At 44.6% G+C, this 17611-nt stretch overlaps 1 long non-coding RNA gene across 1 annotated transcript; it reads left to right on the top strand.

The window, feature by feature from the left end:
- Positions 1 to 737: 737 nt before the first annotated feature.
- On the top strand, positions 738 to 17301 carry LOC309859186. The gene is made up of 3 exons (XR_014308588.1): positions 738 to 818; positions 15783 to 15952; positions 17103 to 17301. It is a non-coding gene; the product is annotated as an uncharacterized lncRNA (long non-coding RNA).
- The last annotated feature ends 310 nt before the right edge of the window (positions 17302 to 17611 follow it).

Below are 17611 nucleotides of genomic sequence, written 5' to 3'. Positions count from 1 at the left end.
ATATACAAGGAGTTCTGCAGATGGTAGGCTTGGGGCACCGAGGGAGGACATAGGCCGGGAGGGGGCTCTGGGAGTGGTGGGGACCAGGAGTTCCTTTTCAGGGGAGACGAGAGCAAGAAGAGCAGAGCCTGTTGTGCAGAACCACAGCTGTGTGCCTACCCAGGGAACGTTTGCAAGTCCTTCTGTTTTATTCTTCGCTGCAGGTCTAAGAATGTCCACTGAGGAGGGAACACTTTGAACGGGGCATCAGGCTCTGGGCCGGATTCCAAGTCTGCTCTAAAAACAGTCGGAGCTACCCCCGGTCCCTAACTTGCCGGGCAGGGGGGGCTGAGAGAGTGGCTCCCCACTTCTGAGCCATTCCCCATGTGGTCAGCAAGGCCCTGCGCTAAGCCAGGGCACCCACAAGGCCAGGCACTTTCCTGATGGTGGGACATCCTCTCTCCACCCAGACCCCCAACAATTTCTCCCCAGAGACACAAAGCATCTTTATTTTAAAGGTTCCACGTAGCATGTCCAGAAATTTCTCCTGTTATTAGTGAGGGGGTGGGGAGGGGGAAAGGGCCGATAAAGCTACTTACTTAATGGCTCCTAACAGCTGTGGAAAGTTTGATGCAGCGGGAGCACCCAGACAGAAAATTAAAAAACTAATAAAGTCCTCAGTGTGGGGGCGCTGGCATCAGGACAGCTTTCCTTCTCTAGACACCTAATAAAGAGACATTCCGGGACACTCACTCATAAGGGGAGTCTGCAGGGGTCACAGAGAACAGTGGAGAGCTAGCCATGGAAACATAGCAGTCACTCACATCGCCGAGGGGAAGGTTCGTTGGCTTGTCCTCCTTTTCCCCCCTTTCTCCATTTTAGAAAAATGACAGGGTGCTTAGGACTAAAAGGAAGACAAGAAAGAGAGAGAGAGAAGGAAAGAGAGAGAAAGAAGGAAGGAAGGAAGGAAGGAAGGAAAGAAAGGAAAAGAAAAGGAAAGAGAGAAAGAAAAGAAAGGACGGTTGGAAGGAAGGAAGGGAGGAGGAAAAGATTGAGGGGAGGAGGGAGGGAGGAAGGAAGAGGAAAGAGGAAAGGAAAGAGGAGGGTCCATTCCAGGAGCCCTGGGTATACAAACCTCACTTTCATGGACAGAATGAGCATGAGGCTGACGGTCGTCATTTTCAGGCATTAGAGGGACACCTGGGAGGGACACACTGACATGGTGAGGGAGGTGGTGTGGCTTCTGCAGGGAGCAGAAAAAGGGGCTTTGGAGAATTGAGGTTTATCCAGCTGGATTTTATGAAAATTGTGGCCGATGTTTTCACCTGGTTTTTTTCCACTGCCATTACTTGGTCATTTTGGATCCAAGTTTCATGGGGTCTGCTAGGTTTGGGGGCCGTTGGTTGAGACTTTCAGTTTTAAGGGACATTTATGTTATTCTGTCTTCATTCCTAAGTTGGGTTGTGCATATTCAAAGAAAAAAGAAATGGTGAGTTTGGGCAAGCAAGTCATCAGTCAGTCGTGGAGCTAGTTCTCAGAGCTGGTGGTACCGGGCTTCTCACACAGAGAGAATGCTCCAGAGCATTCTTTGGAACAGAGCAGCCTGTTAAGGAGAGAGAGTAAAGTGAGATAAGTCAGAGAGAGAGAGATAAATACCGTATGATCTCACTTATATGTGGAGCCTTAAAAAACTGAACTCATAGAAAACAAAGAACAGATTGGTGGTTGCTGGGCGAGGTGCGGGGGGGGGGGGGATGAGTGAAAAAAGAGAAAGAAAAGATGGTGAAAAGAAAGAGTTGGTGCCATTTTCTGATCTGATACCGAGTTCAAGCTTTTGAGAAAGGCTTGGGTTGATTCTCACTGTCTGCCCAATATCCTGGCAGATCCGTGATCTGGAGACCAGCAGCCAAGCGGTTTCTGGGGACCCCCTCTCCCCGCCCCCTCCCCAGCAGTGGTCACAACTGTGCAGTGTTACGTTTGCTTTAGGAGAACAGGTTCATGTTGTGCACGTTTGTGAAAGGGCTTTTGCACACAGGCCCGGAGCTAGGGCTCCTGCACATATCCCCAGGGCTCCTGGAGTGACAGAATAGGGCTGGAGAAAAGGGATCTGGGCCCAGTGCCAGCCGGCTCCACGCCACTCATGGGCCGAGGTTGCTCCAACAAATCAGTTGCCTCCTGTGTGTCTTGTTTTGTAGGGTGAAGGAGTGGGGAGGGACTTGTTTTGTAGGGTCGAGGGCTAGGAAGGGACTTCGGAGGCCCCTTCCAGCTCCCACACACTGTGATTCCATGAGCTTGGAAGGTTGGTCTCCTGGCTCTCCTGTGTCAGAAAGAATGTTTTTCTCCTGGCTTTTCATGTAATTGTGGCTTGGCAGAGACACAGCGGCAGCCCTTGGGTGTGATGCAGGAGAGATTGGTGGTTATGTGAATAAAATGAAATGTGGGCTTTCGAACTTCTTATGTCCAGAACTCTTTCTTGGTCTTTTCTGTTACTTGGGGAAACTTTTCTTTAAAAATAAAAATAAAAAACTTAAAAAAAAAAAAAAGGTTTTTCTCCTATGAGGATGGTGTCACATTTCAGAAAAGAGAAATGGTGCCATGAGGGTAGGCATGGGCTGGCTTCTAATGGGTAAATCTCCCAAAGAGGCCTGGGAAGTTCTGATTTGTTCTGGAAGGATCCAGACTAGTGCTTTTCACATTTCAAAGTGCGTCAGGAGTGCTGGAGGGTCTTGCTAACTCCAGATTCTGGTTTAATAAGTGTGGAGTAGGGTATAGATCTCTGCATTTCCAGTGAGTTTTCTGGAGCCACTACTGCTACTTCTGGCCCTGTTGGGCTACCCCTTAGACCTTCCCAGAGCCTCCCTGGAGACCCCAGATCTCACGGGCCGGGAATACCGCAATCAGGCCCTTCATATTGACGTCCATCTGGTGTTTTGGTTTAGCTGAAGCCCAGGATAAACCCGCAAGGTCAAAAGTTAACCTAGAGAGTCTTGTCCCTCTGGAAGTTCACTCTGCCACGTTAGCTGAGAAGCAGTCTTCATGTAGGCTTTCCCTTCTGCCTGTGTTTTTCTCTGTCTCTCTCCATTTCCAGCATTAGGAGAAGAAAAGTTGGAAAGTGGGGTGAGGAAGCACAACGTATTAGTCAGAAAGCTACAGGACAGAATTAAATGAGCCCCATACTCTGGCTCATTAACATTAAATTACTTAGCAAGTCTAGAACCCGTGTTTCAGCTAAATAAAGAAATGTAAATCATTTAATACACCTTTCTTAATTGAGCCACACGCCAGGGGCACTTTCCTAATGGCATTATGGCACCAATTACCTCATTAGGAGAGAAGAGCTGCTTTTATGACAGGTTTTAGAGATTAAAATGGCAGAAGGATGTCCTTCAGGAGGACTCATTTTGGGCTGAGCTGAGCTGAGCGACACGTGGGGGGCCAAGAAGGGCACGGGAGGGCCTGGGGACTGAAGGTGGGTGGATGACTCCTGTCTGGTCTTCCCCGGGCTCGGGGACAAGATCTGGATTCACTCTTCATGTGTTCGTTGCTCAAGAATATAGAACCAGAGGCTCCCCTACTTGACTCCAAGTGAGATTTCACTGGGGTGGGGGGGGCTTTTGAGGAACTCATGTTCTAGGGCCCTGAGATTCTGATCCAGGAAGTCTGGCTGGGCTCCAGCCAAACCATATTTGTAGTAAGGTCCCCGGGGAAGGGGGCTGGCAGATGCTATCTCTTTCATAGAAATTATAAGGAGGGTCCCAGGGGCTTCCCCCCAACCCCAGATGAGCATATGCTGTTCCTCCATCATCTGGGGTTTTCATCTTGCCAAAGAACAGATAAGATTTGCATGGGTTTGCTTCTTCGGACACAACACAGCCAATTTTTTCATTTTGTCCTCTCTGTGGGTCTGGCATGCTTTGGTCGGTGTGTATGGCTGAGTGGTGGGGCAAACTGGGTTTGACAACTAGTTCGGATGCTTACTGACTGCGTGACATCAGGTAGGTCCTTATGCCCTTGGGGCTATGGTTTATTCAGCCCCAGCGTGGGAAGGGTCAGGTGGGAATTGTAAATTGTGTGGACATGCTATTGATCAAGATGCCGACTGTCTTTTGGAAACTCCGTCCTCTTCTCTGTGAAAGGAGAATGTGGCCCTAAAATATGAATCGGTGAGTCTAGGTAGCAAGTGGGTTTCTCTTTCTGGCGGCTTTACGTGTTTTCCTTCCCTGTGGTAACAAGAACTTGAATGTCCAGATTTTTATGTAAATATTGAATTTATACCAATGGTTTTGTAGAGTGTTCCCGTTTCCTGGGTTGATGATTAATGTGGTTTTCTCAGAGTGTGTTGTGTCTTCTCTTTCTAGGCTTGCTAATGCATGAAGACTAAACGCTGTTTCTGCTTTTCCCTCTATTGAGATGTAGAAGAAGGAAAAGATGAATTTTGTGTTACCCCATAGGACAGAAGAAACACCAGCTGCTGACAGAGATATAGTGGGGCAAAACTGGTCTTCAAAATAGAAATTTCCTAGTAATTAGAACCACTTTCCTAATCCAAAACCTTTGTTAGCTTTATATTGCCTATGATGTCATGCACAGAATTCTCTGCTTGGCTTCCCATGTCTCCATCATCTGGCTTTCTTGGGCTTTGCTAATCCAAAATCCTCTCTGCCAGAAACGTTTTTTTTTTTTTTTTTTTAAGATTTTATTTATTTATTTGACAGAGAGAGATGGAGAGATCACAAGTAGGCAGAGAGGCAGGCAGAGAGAGAGAGAGGGAAGCAGGCTCCATGCTGAGCAGAAAGCCCCATGTGGGGCTTGATCCCAGTACCGAGATCATGACCTGAGCTGAAGGCAGAGGCTTAACCCACTGAGCCACCCACGCGTCCCGCTGCCATTACCTTGAATGGTGTGGTTTTAACTGACATTGGCGATGGTTACTCTCCAATTCACATTTCCAACCCAGATCCTGTTCCACATTTCCAACAGCCTCCAAAGTATCTCCAGTGGGCTATCTTGTCATTACTGCAAATTCAGAATGTCCTCATGTCCATCTATCAACTTTCCCCTCTTCCCATCTCTGTCATTTCTTTTTCTGGAAGCAGGATCTAGACCTAGGCAACCGAAACTGGCTTGGAAGACCTTGAACCAGCTTGTTCTATCATCTGATCTTTTACTAGGACCCATTGCTTTGAAATATCTCAGAGTTTAACAGTTACAAGAAATCTTTTCCAGTTCTTATAGCCCATACCATTGCTTCTTCCTCTAAATCAACAACGGAAACTTCTCTAGACTTTATAGCTCATGAGTCTTGCTGGATCCCCCATGTAGAGAGTGGTTTGTTGGCAGCACATATGCAGATGGGGCTTGTAGACAACATAGGCCAAGTGTAAATGCACATTTGTGATGCCAAAGAAACTTGCATGTGGTATGCTTTCTTTAAGAAAAATGTAGCTTCTAGACCGAGCAAAGTTATTGTCCTGATCAACTCTATATTGCTTGAAGCATACCTGGGGTGCTTCCTAACTTACTGTTATATTATTGTATGCATATTACCTTTCTGAGCTATCAAAGACATAGTCTTAAAGCTTCCTGTTACTGTTACATTTCTATTAATTTTCCTCTGAATATCTAAGAATTCTTTGTTTATTTTTATTGTATATTATTGTGGCATATAAAAGTTCATGACATTTATGTTTTCTTTGTGAGTTGCTCACTTTGTCAGGATTTATCTAAATTTCACTTAAGCTTTATCATTTAAGTTCTACTTGGATGGAAAACATTGTGATCCTGATTTCTTTATAGATTGTGGGTTTATGTGTGTGCTATATTTGCTAGTTCCTCCTCCCTTATTTTGATGCTTTTCTTTCTTTGTTCTAGGTGCTGTCTTGGGAAAGCATGTTGGCAGGTTTAGTTTTTCAAATACAGTAGTTTAAGCCATTTATATTTATTGTCATGGTTACTATGTTAGTCTTCACTTTTGTCAAGTCGCTTATGCTTCTTTTTTTAAAACTAGTTTGTGTTCTTTGCTTAATTTTTTTTCTTTTTTGTTTTTCTTCTTTCTTTTTCCTGTTAGTTATATGGAATGTACAGGTTTTATTTTTAAATTCTATTTGAATTGCCTTGATAATTTAAAACATATGTATAGGAACCTATACTTTTCTAGTTACCGATTTTAAAAAATGCTATCGACTGCCTTCTATGTAAGGTTAAAAAACAAACACACTGTTATTTCCCCCATTCTGCCCGATTTCACTCAGTTCCCTATTTTATTTATGTAATCTGTGATTTTAGACCCAAGTATTATTTTTTCTTCCAACACACTGTTTTATAAAAATTTTCAAAACTACAGAAAAGTTGGAAAATTCTACAGTGAACACTCATATACCCAGCATCTCATTTCCACTTTTACCATTCTACTTTGCTTGCTTTATCATGTATCTATCCATTCAACCCCCCCCCTTTTTTTTTAAAATGCATTTTGAAGTAAAGTGAACATGTCAGAGTATTTTCCCCTAAATACTTCAGCACAAATATCATTAACCAGAGTTTAATAATTGTTTGCAGTTTTCCCCCCTTTAAGGTAAAATTTACAAACAACAAAAGGCATAAAACACAAGTGTATATTCATTGAATTTTGATGACTGTATACCTATTTTATTGTGTGATTATTTTTTAACATTTTTTCTTTTTCAGTAATTATGGTTTGTATTTAAAAACTCATTTTCAGTAATGCTTTAAAAATTACTTAGGTGGTATATTTAAAGATTTTATTTATTTGACAGAGAGAGAGATCACAAGTAGGCAGAGAGGCAGGCAGAGAGAGAGAGGAGGAAGCAGGCTCCCCGCCAAGCAGAGAGCCCGATGCGGGGCTCGATCCCAGGACCCCGAGATCATGACCTGAGCCGAAGGCAGAGGCTTTAACCCACTGAGCCACCCAGGCACCCCCAGGTGGTATATTTAATTGCTTTTAGAGATCACCTTGAGGGGTCTATTTCACCAAAACTTCTTCAGTCTTACTTTAATTTATTTCTTAGTTGGTGAGAGTATAATTTAAGTACTTTTTTTCAGAAGACATGTGAGGGATGTACTTTTTAGGATCTTTGAGTAGCTGAAAATATTCCTATATATATATATATTTTTTTTTTTAGACATGAATGACAACTTGGATGAGTTCAGAATTCTTGACTGGCAACTTTTACACTCAAAACTATAAGTGTGTCACTATTATCATCTGATGGTTGTTATAGGACTGAGGCTAGCCTGCATTTTTTCTTTTTCCCCTGACTGGATAATGTGAAATTCTTCTATTGTTCTTGAACTTAAATGTGTCTTGTAGTTGAAGTTTTTGAGGTAATTCTGCTGGGTACTCTGAGATCTTTTGATTTGCAAATATGCATGTTTTATTCAGTTATGGCAGAGGTTGGTAGTGGTTCCCCCAATCCATATTTTCCTTCTTGCTAACATAATTCTTGATTTTCATATGGGCACATGGCTGCTTGGAATAAAAATTGTATGTCCCAGTCTCTTTTAAGTTTGGTGTTGCATTTCTGTCACAGGAGACTGATGGATCCTTATGAATACATGAGTGCAGAAAAGTTTTCTTCTTTTATATTTTTGTTTATTTTGTTTGTCTTATTTATTCTGCTTTCTCTCTCTCTCTTTCTTTAGGAACATCTCTGATCTATGATTTCTGTATTATATGTTCTTTAAGTACAACATTTTTTTCTCTCATTATTTCAATCATCTTGTCTTTTCCTCCTCATTCTATGGCAGTTTTTCAAATTTCTTTACTGTGTCAACAATTTTGACTTTTTGCAGTGCTCATTCTATTCTTTATGACATTTTAAGATTTTTCCATTTTTAAAAAGATTTTATTTATTTATTTGAGAGAGACAGAGATAGCAAGAGAGCAGAGAGGGAGAAGCAGACTCCCTGCTGAGCAGGGATTCCAACAAGGGGTTCCATCCCAGAACCCTAGAATCATGACCTGAGTGGAAGGCAGATGCTTAACAACAGAGCCACCTAGGTGCTCCTTCTTTATTGGTTTTAATGAAAATTTTAATTAGCTACGGCTTTTTTAGTGTCTTTTATGCTCTTGTAAATTTTGTCTCCTCTGAGCCAGCACCCTTGTCATTGCTGCCTCTGACCCTTAAACACTGATAATTGCATGGGGGCCAGTCAGGTTTGGTGGGGCTCTCATAGTCTCCCTGCCATTTACTTCTTGTAAGCACTGCTGTTTCCCAGGAGGTGGAATGGTGAGATGCCCCTCAGTGTTTTTTTAACCTGGTCCCATCTGCACCATGTTGGACAGGATGACACCACATTTTCTACCATGCAAAAGCCATATTGTCCTGTACTTGTCCTTTCTTTCCCTAACGCTTTTCTTTTTAATTCTTCTCTGGGTCATTTCAGTGGGGGACTTTTGTAGAAGAAGTTTAACATTTCACTCTGATGCTTTTTTATTCAGAAGTCTGTAAAAGACATCATCTAGAGTTTATCATATTGTAGGAGTGTATATTATATTCTATAAATTTGTTTAAAACAGTCCTTGTCTTTGTGGCAGAGGGGTAGAGATGGAAGAGCACAGGACTTAGAGTCCTGTGTATGTGTGGGCACTGACTCAGTTTACCTATAAACCTATGGTCCTGCTCATATGTTCTTCAGTTTACTCATCTCTGCAGTGAGATTCAATTGAATGAGATCAAGTATTTAAAAGCATTTTAAGGGGGCACCTGGGTGGCTCAGTTGATTAAGGCCTCTGCCTTCGGCTCAGGTCATGATCCCAGGGTCCTGGGATCGAGCCCCGTATCGGGCTCTCTGCTCAGGGGGGAGCCTGCTTCCTCCTCTCTTTCTGTCTGCCTCTCTGCCTACTTGTGGTCTCTGTCTGTCAAATAATAAATAAATAAAGTCTTTTTTTTTTTTTTTTAAAGGCATTTTAAGTTCTTAAAAGCTAAAAAAATTGCAGTCATTCTTTTGGTGTTCTTTCTCTTTTTGCAACTCATAGGCAGGGCCCATGGTATAGGGTCTTATTGGTTAGTTATGTTGAATGAATATCCAGAAAATCCTGAAGAATGCCTATGGAGGTAGACAAGAGTGACAAGGTAATTGAATATATTATTCTGCCTTTTTTGATATTTATGTTTATAAACTTTCTTTCAACCTATGTTATTTTCTGCCTAGAAAGTGCCAGATTTTAGCAACCACTTTCATATTTTCTCTCTGATCCTTTCTTCTAACCCTCACTGTCCATGCCCCTAACACTCAGAATTTATTAAAAAAAAAAAAGGTGTTCTTTAAGGATTAAAAAAAAAATAAATGTAATTATCTACAGCTCAGTATCACTTTTAAAGTTGTTCCTTGATACTTTCTGGAGGCTGCAAAATAGATTTAATTTCTAAACATTCTTGGAAGTCATCCAGTAAATGCAGGCAGGGAGGGAATGGCCAGAGTACAGAGTGCTAAGAGATCGCACCATGAGTTGGCCAGTATCATTTATTATAGGCAATCCAGCAGGTGCGTAAATAACTCCTACTGGGAGGTTTTCCACTCAGCTTCCCAAAATGGCTCCATTTCAACATCCAGCAGTGACGCTGTAGTCTCAGAATTGGATTAGCTAAGCACTGGGCAAGGTAAAATCTACTAGAATGATCCAAAGGAAAGGTTTGCTCCTCCATCAACAACATTAGTATGAAATAGACTTTTGTCCATTAAAAATGGTAGGATTCATCAGCTAATTGAAAAACACAGTTGTTTGAATTCTTTGAAATGTACAGGTATACATTTCACGTTATGTTGTTCCATCCTGTATGTGTGGTTTTTGAGCATTTACTAAGTGTAAGAACCTGTACTGGCTGTTATGGAGGATAGAGATGAGTGAGACTACACCTTGGCTTTGGGAGTTCACACTTTGCCTGGGAAAGAGAGGCATACGTATCATCTTATCACAGGACAGATTGAGAAATCAGAAATGCAAGCAAAATGCTGGTGGGTTAGAAAGAAAAACTTGGAGGTGCCTCTTGGATAGGAAAAGAATTCAAAGTAGGCATTCTTGCATCCATTTATTACACAATCATTGAAGGCCAAGTTGGTTTTATGAACTATACCGTGAACACATTAAAGGTCAGTTTTAGTTGTTTAATCATTTACAAAGAATAAAGTTCAGCAGGCCGAAAAGGGAAGGGAGGGCGTTATAGAGGGCAGGAGCAAGTTGAGGCCTTGAGGCTACATGGCAAGCCCAAGAAAGGGGAAATGTGGAGGTGGCTCCAAGCCAGGATAAGGGTATGGGAGTGGGGGAGGGGGGAGATGAAGCGAAGGTAAGGCTGGAAGATAGATCAGAACAAAACAGTAGACGGCTCTAAATGCCCAGTAAAGGAACGATGAGTTTTACTTTTAAATCACATTTCTATAAATTGAGTCCTTCTAAGTTTATCAGGACTCTTTCCTTTTAGGTGTAGCAGTTGGAAGCCCACTGGCTTGGAATCAGACCAAAATTTGATTTTGAGCTAAGTCATTTATCAGCTGAATAACTTTGGACAAGTCACTTAAACTTTCATTTGTGAAAATGGGGTTTGTTCAGATTGGGTGAGAAGAGACTGGTGAAGGCACCAAGGACATTGCCCACCTTGAGTAGGTACTCAACAAAGGTTAGCTGCTTCTCCTTCCCTCCCTACCTTTCCCTCTTCTCTTTCTCTCTTCCCAGAGGAGGGCTCTGATGAAGAATACCTTTCATTAATATCATTGAATCTCCAACTTGGTTGCTAAGTTTTTCTCAACTTTATCCCAGTGGTTCTCAAACCTGAGTGAGCATCAGAATCCTTTCGAGGGCTTGTTAATGCATATTTTATTGGGCCCCATTCCAGAATTTCTGACTCAGCAGGTCTGGGGTGAAGCCAGACACTTTTCTATTCTTTTATTTTTTTTTCTTTTCTTTTCTTTTCCTTTCTTATCCTGTCCTTTCTCCTCCTTCCTTTTTTCCTTTTTTTGAGAGAGAGAGAGAGCACACACATGTGTGAACAGGGGTTCGTGGTGGGGTGAGAGGGAGAGGGAGAGAATCCTAAGCATCCTAAGCAGACTCCATGTTGAGCACAGAGCCCAACCTGGGGCTCCTTCCTATGACCCTGATATCATGACCTAAGCCGAAGTGAAGGGTTGGATACTCAACCAACTGAGCACCCCCCGCAGGTGCCCCCAGACACTTTGCCTTTCTAACAAGTTCCCAGATGCTGTCAATGTAGGGATCACACTCTGAGGAGCTCAGCTGTATCATGTTTTACCATGAGACCCTGTTGGTTGCTCACCCAACTGCCATCCTTCTTGCCTGCTGAATTGATCTGGTACACAGAAAGATCTTCGCTTTGTCTCTACCTCAGCACCAGGTGATGTGTAATGATGGGTCTATGTCAGTCATGGCAATCCAACTCCCCATCTCAACTGATCAATTTGAAGGTGGGCGGGTGGCCCAAGGTGTCTAAAGAGATGTGAAGATGAATTGGCTGAGAAAGACTCACAGGAGAAAGGCTTCTGCCCCATCCGTTCTTCTTGAATGTGTACATGTTGCAGAAACTATGGTAGTCATCTTGTGACCAAGAGATGACAAGTATGAGGAAGAGAACCAACATGGCAAGGATGTTAGGACAGAAATACAGGAAGAACCTGGATCTCCTAAGGCATCGTTGAGATTTACACCTTGAACTGCCTACCTCCTCTTGTTCTTATGTGAAAAAAAATAAGCTCTTGTTTATCGAAACCACTGTAATCCATTTGTTGTACCTTGCAACCAAACACACTCTTAACTGATAGAACCTACTACAGTTCTGTGATGTTTGGTGGCATAGGTCATATTGACCCCATGTTATAGATGAAGACCCTGAGGCTCAGGAAAATGAAGGTGACCTATAGTGGTGGAGCTTAGATTCCAACTCAAGTTTCCTGCTTATAAGTCCGTGGTATTGTCCAATGACCTATAGTTTCACCCTATTAATTAAACCTTCCTACCAATCTATGTCTTCCTCTGTCTTCCCTTCTATTAAGAAAGAAGGAGTTGATAAGTCCCTATCTGTTCTGAGCTTTCCTAATACCTCTGCTATTAGCCACCTGGCTTCTGAATATCATTATTAATTATTTAAGTGATTAATTCTGCCCATACTATCTGAGCAGAGTTCACCTTGCTTGGCACCCACTCAAAGTTTGGCACTTTGGAGCAAGTAGAGATTAATAAGCTCGGGACTCTGTCAGAAGAGTCTCATGGTATGGAAATAAAACATGCCCAGATCGGTCAACTATAACACAGCAGTCAAATGATATACGTCTTATAGGAAAAGAGCAGACAAGAGACCGAAGGTGAGAGGGAGGACTTCTAGCAGGAGAATCACAGAAGGCTTCATGGTGGGGGGTAGCTTATGCACTGGATTGTTAAAGATCCTGTGGGATTTGGGGACTTCAATGGAATCAGAGACCGTGGGATAAAACATGGAGGAAACTCTCTTAACTCTGTGCTTGAGAAGCCAATAAACCCACCTATAAGATGGGGATGATACTTATCCGCTGAGTCAAAGCCCGTGACGACAATGTCAGAGGCCCCCAGCACTGGGATTTGTCTGGAATAGCTCTCCCACCAAACAGCTCACTTGCAGAGGCTTGACTGTCTTTGGTGTAGTGGTTTGGGTGAAATGGTTTGCACCTTTGCTGGAAGGGGATTGATCGGTATCCTCCCGAGGGATGGATAAAATCTGAATTATCTGGCCCTGGGGAGAGTGGCTATGGATTCCCTGCTCAGAAAGCTGGTGGGATGTGTTTATATAATGGTGTTTCTTTGGTGACAGCACAAAGGAGACAGTAGGAGTAGGAGGGGGTGGGGATCAGACAGCAATAGTGCTCAGGACTTGAAACCAGCCCCTTCCACTCGTCCAAATGTACGACGTGCTCCCCACCCCAAGTTACAAGCAGCTGAATTGAATTAAAAAACAGTCCCTCCTTTGCTGCGACCTGGCCTGCCAAATTCTCAGCTGGCGTGAGTTTTTATAGCTCCGTTATAAACCCCAAAAAGTGAGGCATATAATGGAAACATTGACATAACTCGAACTCCTAGGAGTGGCTTGTGCCACTCTAATTATCCTTACGTTTCATTGGCGTTCTTGGTTCTCCCCTTGCTGCAGCCGCTCTGCTGAGCTGTCCAGGGGGCTGGAGGTTTGAAGCTAGGGTTTGCTGGGGGAATAATGAGATAGTGTCTGCTGGTGGGAAGCCCCCTGTTCCATACATACTAGCCCCTCCCTTTTCCCTTCCTTCCCTTGTTCTGCCCCTGCACCACCTCCTCCAACACCCCCCCCCCCAAAAAAAAGGCAGAACAGTTCAGTTGGTTGTAAAAATTAATGAGTTCAGATACAGACTTGCCTTATTCCGGTCCAGCTGCGTAACCAGGGCGATTCCGACCAGCATTCTAGACGCTGACATCAGCTCCACACCCCGGTACAATGCTGCTCTGTTTGATCTCAGAAACAGATCAGGCTCCTGGGCTTTATACATCCTGCTTCCTCCCTACGTAGCCTCATTTTATTACCCACTGGGAGAGCTCATCTCAACTGCTCTCCCCCAGGGCAACCCATACCAGAGGATCAGGCACTGCAGCTGACTCCTCTTTCTCCAGCTGGACACTTGGATCCAGTTTTCCTGGTGCTCTTGGAGGATCCCCACCCCACAGGTGCTGACAGTTGGTGGAGGATGAGGGTGATAATGATTTCACCACTCACCATTTGCACGGCACTTCATGATTTTACACGCACATCCACGCTCTTGTCACTGTCGCCCAGGACCACCCCGCAGGGACGCGGTCTCCTCATTTCACAGATGAGTCTGGGAGAGCTGGTGAGTTGCAAAAGCAAGAATGGATCACGAACGAGGTCCTTGACACCTAGCGCAGGGCTCGTTCCACGGACTCAGTGCGTAGAACTCTTGGTTCAGCACCACGCAAGGTAGATTTAGTGTCTGTTGGTGAACAGAACTGGAAGAAAGCTCCACAGGCCCTCTTTCTGTTAGGCTAAAGGAGAGGGGGCACTGAAAAACCCTCTGTAGGCTCTTCAAAAGTGTATTATGGGGTTCTTCCTCCATTCCAGCCCACCCCTTCTGCAAAATGCTGCTTCCTCCTTAGCTGGCCCAAGAAAATTTATTTCCTGGGAAGACCAGGCAGACTTCTTGCTTAGGGTGGTTCTAGAAGGACCAAGCTGTTATAAGCAGTTCCCTAATGAGATTCTGGCTGCTAACATAATGACAAAGGTCTGCAGAAATAAAACATGAAATATGAGCCTTGTTCTGGGTAGAGCTCCATTCTGCAGTTTGGGGGGTGTCTAATGGGGTAAATGTTCAAATGTAAACTAAACACGGAAGAAGCACCTGTATTTGTTTCCTGGCGCCGTCGTACAAATCACCACAGACCACATGCTTAACCAACAGAGATACATTCCCTCCCACAGTTCTCAAGGTTTGTGGTTTGAAATCCAGGTGTCTTTAGGGCCACCCTCCCTCTGACTTGGGGGAGAATTCTTCCTTGCCTCTTCCTCGCTACTGGCGGCCACCAGCCATCCTTGGCTTGAGCCACATCCCTCCAATCCCTGCTTCCACCTCTGTCCTCGCATGGTGTCCTCCTCTTCTTAGAAAGACTTATGAGTGGTCTTAAGAATCCCCTATGCTTGTTTGGATTTGTCCACATGTGTCCATACACATCCTAATTTGATCTACATAGCAACCCTGCAAATAACAAAGATTCATGAGAAATGGAAATGAGGAGAGGGGATGCTATCTCTTCAACGTGGCCAGGCTCTGGGACCATCACTGGCTCTCTTCTGTAAACTCTGCTCTCCTGTTCCCATGAACGATCTCAAAGAAGTTAACTAACCCATCGACAACCCCAGCTGGCTTGCTGTTTCCAAAGCCCCCATTCATTCCACTCCATCTTGTCTCTGGTGGACTTTAAACATAGACCTCACCCTAATCTCTGGCCAGGGTACCGGGAAGCAGGCCATTGAGGCTGCCCCCCCCCCCCCCCCCCCCGCCAAGCCTTGGGAGCTCGGAAGCACAGCCTTGAGGTCCCCACTGTGGGTCTCGTGCTCTGCTCCCCAGTCATGCTTCGACAGCAGCAGACAGCCTGGCTCCCTTTCAGGTTGCTTCAACTCATGTTTATTATCGTCCTCCATCATTTCTGACTGTCTTGTGTCCCTTTCTTTTGCAGAGTACATAAACTCAGCGTGTTTAGTTTTTGAAATAGATTTGCTGTGCAGTCTCCTGGTACTTCAGTGGCTTAAAACGTATTGTTTTGTGGGTCTCTCCGCCAGCCACAGTGCTCACTACTGGGAGAAGCAGGACACCAGGGGGACTGATGTTTACTCCACTTTAGGAGGTTTTAAGGCATTCCTGAGACCATGCAGATTATAAATATTCTGTCTCATTGTCCCGAAGATACTAAAATATTTCAGAAATGACCATGTTTCAACATCTAAGCTACGTATTTCAGACTGCCTCTTGTGCCCAGAAAGGACTTCCATAAACAGCCTTCCAGAGGCCACTGTAACATTTCTGAAATGGGAACAACATAGTCACTCAATCGCTATAGCCCCCCCCCCTCTAACTCCCTCTACCTTGCCTGGGACTGGACCTGGACACGCGATGCTGTTTTCTGCCAGGGCTCTGATTTATGAGATGCTGTATGAGTTCTCCTTTGAGTCTCTGTGGCTGGCTGCCTTCAGTGCACACAGCTTGCTGGTCTTTTTTTCCCCACCTGATCAGACAGATTACATTTATGTTGTATATTTATTGTTTAGGTATACAGGCAATGCTTCCTTGGCACAGCGTGAATTAACTGAGACGCGGAGCCGTGACGCTAGAACCGTGTCTTCCCTCCGCACGGAGCCGTGGTGACTGCAGAGTGAGAACACAGCTCTGTGTAGAACAAGGACGATCTGATCTGTAGCTGCTTTTCAATAAAACCCAGGTAAAGAATGTCACAACAGCAGTTCTCATTTCTGAAGCAAATAGTGAGTGCCGGCTGGGTGCATGGCCCCGTGCTTGGCTCTGTCCTGAGACACAACAGACACAGCCCCACACTTGAGCAAAATGGTAGGAAAGGTCAGATGATGGACGGAAATGACAGAACAGAGACAGGGAGGCTGAAGGTCCCAGGAGACTGGTGCTGCAGGAACTGGGAAGGGGTGTGGTCGTTTTGTACAGGGGGCAAGCAGGAAAGTCAGAGAAGGCATATGGAGGAGTTAAGGTTTGAACTGAGTCTCCAGTAGAGAAGAGTGGATTTGGGAAATTCAGAAGAGGGAAATGGGCAGGCCTTCCAAGCTGAGCCAATAATCTGAGCAAAAGCACAGGGGCGAGAAGACTTGAACCTCCCAACGGGGGAGTTAGGATGATGGAGGGTGACCTTGATGAAGGAGGGAATCTCTGCTTCTCGAGTCCACACACCAAGGGTGGTTGATCATAAACGGTCACATGGTACGGATCCCACAGTGCTGTCACCTTCATGGCCTTGCTTGAAGCCCAGAACCTGGATGTCCCCATTTTATAGAGGAAGAAGTGGGAAAGTAGAAGTCGGAAGGCAAAGACTTGGCCAAGCCTCCACAACTGGTTAGACACCAAGCAAGAAGAACACAGCCTGCTTCCTGAGGCCCAGCCCACTCCTTTTCTGATTGGGTCACACTGAGAAGTTGGTGCTCTCGACAGTTGTCTTGGGTCTGTAGTAACCTGTCCGGTTTTACCCCATTTTGTTCATGAAAATACTAATCATTTTCGCTAATCTCTCCCTGAGAAAACAGCCAACCTCGGCAGGTCGAATGGCTTTAAGATTCGTCGCTCGCTTGTTTCCTCCAGTCTTAGTTTTACTTTGAAGATTAATGTGATTAGATGTTAGAAAGCCGTTCCCCACAGGATATTTTCAATTGTTAAAATAAATAAATAAATAACACTCCCCCTAAAGGGGGTTTTCTCTCTGGCGCCAAGCCGTCTTCCATTTTGGGTGGATTTTCCCTTTGTTTAGCCAGTAATTACTGCGGGCCTGCCATCCTGGGCTCCTCCAGGCCAGGGCCGATGGGTCCCCTGAAGAATACTGGCTCCACATCTGGCCTCTTCTGTCCCCTCAGGTTTACCACCAGCGTCACAAAGAAGCCTCTCCATCAGTCGCTTTCTGACAGATCGGCACAGATTAAATCCCAGTCAGGGTATCTGAGCGCGGGCAAGAGGGGGCTGTCGGGAGGCCCACCCTGTGGGTCTGAAGACTTTGACCGAGTAAACACAGTCTGGAAGGGCGGGGGAGCTTGAAAGTAAAACTGTAAATGATCCCATCTGTGATTCTTGGCTGATTATTCCTCTGGGGCTGACCGAAGAGAAGGGAACCAAAAGACAGCGTCTCTCTTTGCTTTAAACAAAATATCATTACACTTCTAGCATCTTCCTAGTTTGGGGTATTTTCCAAGTGAAAGTTCATTAGGGAGACACGAAAGCACGTTTTGCTAATATCCATCAAAGAGAGGGGCTCAGTTTCAAAGCCCAGAAGAAATACAATAGTGTTGAAGCAAACTACATGAAAAGATCTTGTGGCCCAGAGAAGCGAGAGAGAAGCAGAGACTGGTGACTTGGGGTTTTTTTGTGC

The sequence above is a fragment of the Mustela nivalis genome (assembly GCF_964662115.1).
Source record: "Mustela nivalis genome assembly, chromosome: 1".
Lineage (NCBI taxonomy): Eukaryota > Metazoa > Chordata > Mammalia > Carnivora > Mustelidae > Mustela > Mustela nivalis.
Note: the sequence above shows the minus strand (reverse complement) of the source record. Positions and strands in the feature narration are given on the sequence as shown.